Below are 8,304 nucleotides of genomic sequence, written 5' to 3' on the forward strand. Positions count from 1 at the left end.
AGTTCTCAGCATATAAGTCCTTTACCTCCTTGGTCAGGTGTATTCCCAGTAGTTGATTTTTTGGGGTGTGATTTTAAAAGGTATTGTATTTTTGTATTCCTTTTCTAATATTTCATTTTTAGTATGCAGAAATGCAACTGATTTCTTAATGTTAATCCTACATCCTACTACTTTGTAGTATTTAGTAATCAGTTCAAGTAATTTTTGGGTTGAGTCCTTAGGGTTTTCTATGTATAGTATCATGTTGTCTTCATACAGTGACAGTTTTATCTCTTCTTTTCCTATTCGGACGCTTTTTTTTCTTTTGTTTGTCTAATTGCTGTGGCTAGAACTTCCAAATCTATGTTGAATAGCAGTGGTGAGAGTGGGCATCCCTGTCTTGTTCCAGATTTGAGTGAGAAGGCTTTCAATTTTTTCTATTGAGTATTATATTTGCTGTGAGTTTGTCATTAATGGCTTTGGTTATGTTCATAAATGTTCCCTCTATACCCACTTTGGTGAGAGTTTTTATCATAAATGGATGTTGAACTTTGTCAAATGTTTTTTCTGCATCTATTAGGAATATCATATGGTTTTTTACTTTCCTTTTGTTAATATGGTGTATGATGTTGATTGATTTATATATGTTGAACCATCCTTGTGAACCTGGCATGGTGTACAATCTTTTTGATGTGTTGTTGGATTCGGTTGGCCAAAATTTTGTTGAGAATATTTGCATCTATATTCATCAAAAATGTTGGCCAATAGCTTTCTTTTTGTTTGATTTTGGAATTAGGGTGATGGTGGCATCATAGAATGTCTTGGGGAGTGTTCCTTCTTCCTCAATCTTTTGAAAAAGTTTAAGGAGAATGGGCACCAGATCCTCTTTGTATGTTTGGTAGAATTCACCTGTGAAGCCATCTGGTCCTGGGCTTTTATTTGTAGGGAGTGTTTTTATGACATACTCAATTTAATTTCTAGTAATTAGTCTGTTCAGTTGCTCTGTTTCTTCTTGATTTAGTTTTTGCAGGCTGCAAGATGCTAGAAAGTTGTCCATTTCTTCCAGATTGTCATATTTGTTGGCATATAGTTGTTCATAGTGCAGTAGGATTATTAATCCACTGTGCCCCAGCTGGAACTCCCAAATATTTGCTTCATATTTGTGATGGTGATCTGTGATCAGTGACAACTCATGTTACTTTGGTCATTTTTCTGACATTGTTCAGCTGTCAAACACTTTTTTCTGATTTTCTTTTTTTCACTCTCATTTTTCCTTTTTACCACCACACCTACAACGTTTGGAATTTCATAGGCTATGGGTTGAAACAGAGCTGCAGCTGCCTGTCCTGTGACACAGCCCCAGCAATGCTGGGTCCAAGCCACATTTGCAACCTATGCCTCAACTTGCAGCATCTCTGGATCTATAACCCACTGTGCCAAGTCAGTGATCAAACCTGCATCCTTATGGACACTATGTCATGTTATAAACCCATTGAGCCACACTGAGAACTCCTTATATTTTTGTTTTATCTTTTTTAAGGCTGCACCCATGGCATATTGAGGTTCCCAGGCCAGGGGTCAATTCAGAGCTGTAGCCACTGGCCTACACCACAGCCATAGCAACACCAGATCAAAGCTGCATATGACCTACACCACAGCTCATGTAAATACTGGATCCTTAACTCACTGAGGGAGGCAAGGAATGGAATCTGCATCCTCAAAAATATTGTCAGATGTGTTTCCACAGAGCCAAGACAGGAACCCCAATTTTTTTAATATAGTTTATTTACAACATTGTGTCAAATTCTCCTGTACAGCAAATTGACCTATATATATATATATGAATATATATACATGAATATATATATACACATATTCCCTTTCTTATATTATCTTCTATCTATGTTCTATCCAAAGAGATTGAATAGAGTTCTCTTGTAATGTGCAGTAGAACCACATTGCTTATTCATTCTAAATATAATTGTTGAATCTACCAACCCCAAACTCCTCGTCCATCCCTCCCCTGGCCCCTCCCCTTTGGCAACCATAAGTCTGTCCTCTATGTCTGTGAGTCTGTTTCTGTTTTGTAAATAAGTTCATTTGTTCCATACTTAAGATTCTACATATAAGTGGTATCATATGGTGTTTGTCTTTCTCTTTTTGACTTATTTCCCTTAATGTGAGATTCTCTCGTTGTATCCATGTTGCTGAATAAAGCATTTTTTTCCTGTCTTCTTAGGGCTACAGCTGTGGCCTGTGGAATTTCCCAGGCTTGGGGTCTAATCTGAGCTGCAGCTGCCAACCTATACCACAGCCACAGCAATGCCAGATCCAAGCCATGTCTGTGATATACACCACAGCTCAGGCAACCCTGGATCCTTAACTGACTGAGTGAGGCCAGTAATAAAACCTACGTCCTCATGGATACTAATTGGGTTCATTACTGCTAAGCCACAATGGAAACTCCAAAAAAGCATTTTTTTAACCAAGGTATGTATACTGTCTTTTAAGACAATGCTGTTTCATACTGAAAAGTGTACAGAGTCATGTAAACATAGCATTTATATGAACTGGGAAGCCAAACACACATGCGACTTGATTTATTGCCATCTTTGCTTTATTGGGGGAGAGTTTGCAACTGAACCTGCAGTGTCTCCCAGGTATGACTGAGTAAAAAAATCACGAATCCCACTAGGGTGGTAATGCCTAAAGAGAGCTGTCAAAAACACCTGCAAGTTGAGGATGGTGCCCCAATTAAGAAAGCATGTGGAGGTGCCCTGCTTAAGGATCAGGTTCAGGTCCCCTCAGGGAAGCCTTGGTTAGGCACCTGGATGGTGGCGAAGTTCCCTGGGTTTGCTAAGCTGAGTCTGTGGAAGAACCAGAAGCAGGATCAGCACCTTCCTCACACTGCATCCCTCCTTGCCTTCTATGGACAGAAGTAGCACCGTGCACACTGTAGAGGAGAAAAGCTTGAAGGGCACAGCTCATTGCCACAGATCTGGTGATAAAGGGTGCATCTGGAGCTGAAAGGAATGAAGGTGATCACCAGCATACCTCATGTTTCCACTTCCACTTTTATTTAGCAAGATAAGGGCAGGGCTGAGCTCAGGATAGATGGCATCCACTTCAGTATGAGACACCTGCTATCTGGTGGGTGGAGGGATTGGGCCACCAGTCAGAGAAAAAACAGTGACATCAGCAGGCAAACTGGGCAGCTCAAGGTCACTAGGCCATCTTCCCTCACTTGTGGACACTGCATAGAGAAAACTGGTCCTTCCTGCTGGTGAGAAGGCAGTGGTGTCAACCCTCAAGACAAGTGCTGGGGTCTTTCCATGTTGCAGAAGAGGACACTGAGTCTCCTGGAGGGTGAAGCTAGGAGGCCTCCCCAGCAGCCCTGACCTAGTGCTCTTCACCACCCCTCAGAGCTCTTCCTATATGGCCCTTTAGAATATACCAGGCAGCAGGTGGTAAGGTGCAGCAGCCATGTAACCCTCCCAGTCTTGGCTGTACATGTTGGCAGAGTAGTGTTCCTCCCACAGGCAGCAGTGGGTCAGCAGGATGGTCATACAAATGATGTAGAAGTAGGGAAGGAGGTGACCACTGCTGCAGGCCAGGCAGTACACCAGGCTTCCCATAAGGTTGCCTGTGTATGTTGAAGTGGTGGGCCACACCCCAGAAGCCAGACACTGGCAGCTTGCTGTGTTGTTTCTGGCCATTGGTCTATGTGTAGGAACATCTGATAGCCTAGGGCTTCCTGTCCCAGATCATCCAGTGCCCTTATGTGCAGTGGAACAGGTCCTTCTGATTGTTGGCCATCCAGAAGACACAGTAGCCCAGCAGTCACAGCAGCAGGATGCCAATGGTGTAGGGGGAGAACACTGCACAGGATGGTAAACCAGGTACAGGCCCTGCAGGGCAAAAGGGCAGAGGTCAGACATGGCTTCATCTGAGAAACAAGGAAGTCCATGAGCACAGGAATATGGCCTGGGTTCAAAGCCAAGCTCTGCCCCTGACCAGCTACAAAGCCAGGCTCTGCCTCACTTTCCAGCAAATAGATGCAACTGCCTCAGAGAAGTTGAGGCGGGAATCAAAGGAGTAAATACACAAATTTGTGTATCTACCTACCTACTTGGCCACCTTTATGTCTATCTACACACATGTACATACATGCACATATCACATATAGCATAAATATAAATGATATAGCATTTTATAAAATATATAGCATATATAGTTTTCTTTGATATCATTCATATTTTATTGGAAAAAACATTATACATTCATTTTAATAATCTGTTTTTATTTCCTATAAATATTGTACAAATTACAAAATCTGTAATATATATTTTTTAAAGTATATAAAACATCATTTTAATGTAATATTGTGACAGTTAATTCTGTGTGTCACCCTGGCCAGGCTACAGAACCCAGCTACATGGTCAAACATTATTATAGTTGTTATGAAGCTATTTTTTTTTCTGGCTGTGCCTGCAGCTTAAAGAAGCTCCTGGGCCAGGGACTGAACCCAGGTCACAGCATTTACAAGAGCTGCAGCAATACAATGCCAGATCCGTAACCACAAGACCATTAGGGAACTCCTTGAAGGTATGTTTTAGATGTGATTAACATTTCTAGAGTTCCCATTATGATTTAGCAGAAATGAATCTCCCTGGCCTTACTCAGTGGGTTAAGGAACTGGTGTTGCCGTGAACTCTGGTAGAGTTTACAGATGGAGCTCAGATCCTGTGTTGCTGTGGTGTCAGTTGGCAGCTGTAACTCCAAATTGACCCCTAGCCTGGGAACCTCCATATGCCTCAGGTGTGGTCATAAAAAGACAAAAAACAAACAAAAAATGTCCAATTAGACTAAGTGGAGGTGTTCACTCTCCACTATATAGATGGGCCTTATCTAATCAGTTGAAGGCTTTTCAAATAAAAGAATTCCTGGAACAAGAGTGGATTCCACCAGCAGAGGACCTATAGTCCCAGCTATAACCTCAACTCTTCCTTGGATTTCCAGCCTACTGGCTGCCCTGTAGATTCTGGACCTGACAGGACCACAATCATATAATCACACACATATTCACACACATATATACATGTATGCCTATATATACCCTATTGCTATTGTTTTGCTTGCCTGGAAAATGGAGTTCACAGATTCAAGGAACCAGTGAGCCTACAACCAGCCAAGTGGAGAAAGAGGTCCAGAGCATCCAGAGTGGAGACCAGAGCCAGGACCTGTGGCCACCCACCCAGGGCTCTTTCCCCTCAACCCTGCTTTCTCCTGCATTTTCAGGGTTTTTGCTTTGAGATGCTGCAAGGAGTCCTCGGCAAGCTGACATTGGTCTCATAATCACTGGCAGGACTGATGTGATCATATACTTGCCTCACCTGTGTGCATTCTGGGCCGCCTATAGATTCTTCTCATATTGGTTCTCTCCATTCTCACACAACAGGTTAAAGCAGGCCACCCAACCCATGGCTCACCCCTCAAGTGCCCAGAACAAGTTCCTTCCTCCATCCCTGCACCTACCCATTAGCTTACAAAAGTGGCACCTAGCCAGCCTATCAGTTACCAACCTGTATACAGGAGCCCACACCATGCAGAGGAAAGCAGGGCATGTTCCAAGCTGGAAGGGGTGGGGGAGGGTGCTCTTCCCTGTCCCCCAACAGCCTCAGAAATCCCCAAGGAAGCTCTCTATGGCACACAGCACATGGCAGGTACAGGAAAAAAGCCACCCATCCCAGCATGAGTCATCAGGCCCAGCACCAATGAAGGTGTCATCCTCCCTGATTTTTCAGAGATGGTTGGGAATGGGCTCAAGGCCCTTTCACCTAGATGGTGGCCAACATAGAGGTTCAGACCTAGGTTCCTCTGGCTTCCTGGGCCAGGTTTCTACCTTCAACTCCATAACACATGCCAAGGCTATCCTGGGGACCCAGCTTGATCTGTCACTCATGGGAACTTCACCCAGAGCCCATGACTTCCCCACCCCCACCTCCCCATCCTCCTCTCATGGGAACACTGTCCTATTCTAGGCCTCCTTGTCCCCACCCCCAGATGCACCCTACAGCAGCCCTTGTACAACTGGTGCAGGGCAATGCTAGATGCTTCACCTGGCCAGGCTTCATTCCACCCCCATGTCCTGTGACCCAGTCACCCCCAACTGTCTGGTGCTTTATATTTCCTCCTCTGCTCTCCACAGGCTTCTGACTCTGATATACCCCCTGGCCAAGAAGACTGCACATGCTAGTACCCCTTTCTGGAATGTTCTCACCTACAGATCCATTACTCTACTCTCAGCCTTGCTATGGCTGCCTGGGGGTTTCCCTGAGGCTAGGGGCTCCTCCTTGGGCGTCTCCCAGGGGTTGGCACCCCACTTCCTGTCAAGAAACCTCTGTCCTCACTGGGAAGCCTCTGTCATGACCTCTCCCTGAGCCATACCCTCTGAGAGGGCAGGGCTCCCCTATGTCTCCTCCACCTGCACGTAGACACTCAAGGTATTTAAGGGGAAAACCAAAGTAGGAGAGAAGGCCCCTTATCCTCTCAGCAGTAAGATTTGAATAAATAGCAATATACATGTCCCCTCCATCCACCCATTTTCCCAAATTATTACTTTTGATCCAAAGCCAAAGATCTGTATCATCTTCCTCTCTCAGTCTTACACTCTGAGTTGTGTCTCCACCAAATTCATGTACTGAAGCCCTAATCCCCAGATCCCCAGAATGTGACTGTATTTGGAGGTGGGACCTTTAAATACATGAATAAGGTAAAACAAGGTCACTAGGCTGGGGGCTAATCCCATAGGATTGGGGCCTTATAGCAAGAGGAGCTCAGGACAGTCACACACAGAGGAAGCAACCTGTGAGAGCACAGGGAGAAGCGGGCCTTCTACATGCCTCAAGAGAGCCCAGCCCTGCCCACACCTGGGTCTTGGACTACAAACTCCAGTACCTAGGGACATTGAATGTCTGTTGTTTGAGCCACCCAGGCCATGGTGTTTGTTATGACCGCCTGATCTGACTCATCCACCAAAATTTTCTTCTTTCGGGAAACAGAGGAAAAGCCTTGCTTCTCCAAGTGCCAGCTCCACCCACCACAACAGCTACAGACACTTGGCTGAGAAAAAGACCCAGCACATGCCCTACCATGTCTGCTCAGTACTGCACATGCCTGGGGACCCCAGACCTGAGTGCCCTGCTGGGCTGGGCCTGGCACAGCGGCTAGGATCCCTGCCCTTACCTGCAGCATATAGAGGTACCACTCAAAGTATTCATTGTCAGACATCAATGGTTTTCAGGTACCAGGTCTCCTTCCATAAGTCCAGCATGTAGACAGCCTGTAAAACAGGAGTTGCCATGTACAGACTGCAAGCACTTATGGGGGCTCTTGGGAAAACCACAGCAGACTGGGGGTATGTCCCTGGGCTCCAGTGATGAGCACCATGGGGCTGCTCCTATACTTCCCACCATGCCTGGGACCCTGAGCAAGGTGGGTAGGGTAGGGCCAGAGTCCCCATAAAGAGACCCTACTGTCTGAGATGATGTGATGTCCTGAATAGGAGCACCTGGCAATGGCCCAGATACTGATGTCCAGGGCTGGGAGCTATGGACAAAGACAGATCACAGTGCAAGGGCTCGGTGCAGGGTCCTCCCAGAGATGCCAGGGCTGTGTTTCCAGGACCACTGACACCTGAGCTCCTAACAGGCATCCCCAAGGAAAGAGGCCATGGGCCACTCAAGCCCCCAGGGCCAGTGCAGCACCTAGCAGACACAAAACTCCTTGACCTCATGCTCACTAGTCAGCTGCCAGGATACTGGGAAGGGGACCACTTCCCATCTAAAGGAGGCAGATTATGGTCTTTTGAAACCTATAGGGCTTCTGGGCCTTCCCTGAATCCAGTGGACACCAGAGCTTCCAACACCATGGACCACAGACCTACAGGACATTGACCAAGACCATGGAGATGGTCATGTGGCCATAAAGCTCCTGCTAAAGAAATGTTAGAACACAGATTTTAAGGCAAATTACCTGTGAGCAGGAGGGCCTGGCTATGCTTTGACACAGCCTTGTTCTATGGGGATGACAGATGTACAAATGGCAGAAATCCTGCACACAGCTGCTTATTTCTTCCAGAAGGGTTTATGGCTCTGGGAGATCCAGCTACAGGCTGATTGTGGGCCTTGAAGGTGGTCCTGAACAGGACACTCAGAGCCCCAAAGGCATCTCCATAAGGGGCTGTCACCCCCCTCAGGAGAACCCACTAGTTCATGTACTATATAATTCATCCTTTTAAGGTGTACACTTTCATGGTGTTCAGTG

General features: G+C 45.9%; 1 pseudogene; it reads right to left on the reverse strand.

Annotated features, from left to right (window-relative positions):
- Positions 1–3,422: 3,422 nt before the first annotated feature.
- Positions 3,423–7,269, reverse strand: LOC100737261 (7-dehydrocholesterol reductase-like; annotated as a pseudogene).
- Between the last annotated feature and the right edge of the window lie 1,035 nt (positions 7,270–8,304).

Source organism: Sus scrofa, chromosome 10 (assembly GCF_054392235.1).
Source record: "Sus scrofa isolate SSC_HxYL_T2T_F1_AM1 chromosome 10, Sscrofa_HxYL_maternal_Yorkshire_Landrace_v2.0, whole genome shotgun sequence".
In the NCBI taxonomy this organism is placed as follows: domain Eukaryota; kingdom Metazoa; phylum Chordata; class Mammalia; order Artiodactyla; family Suidae; genus Sus; species Sus scrofa.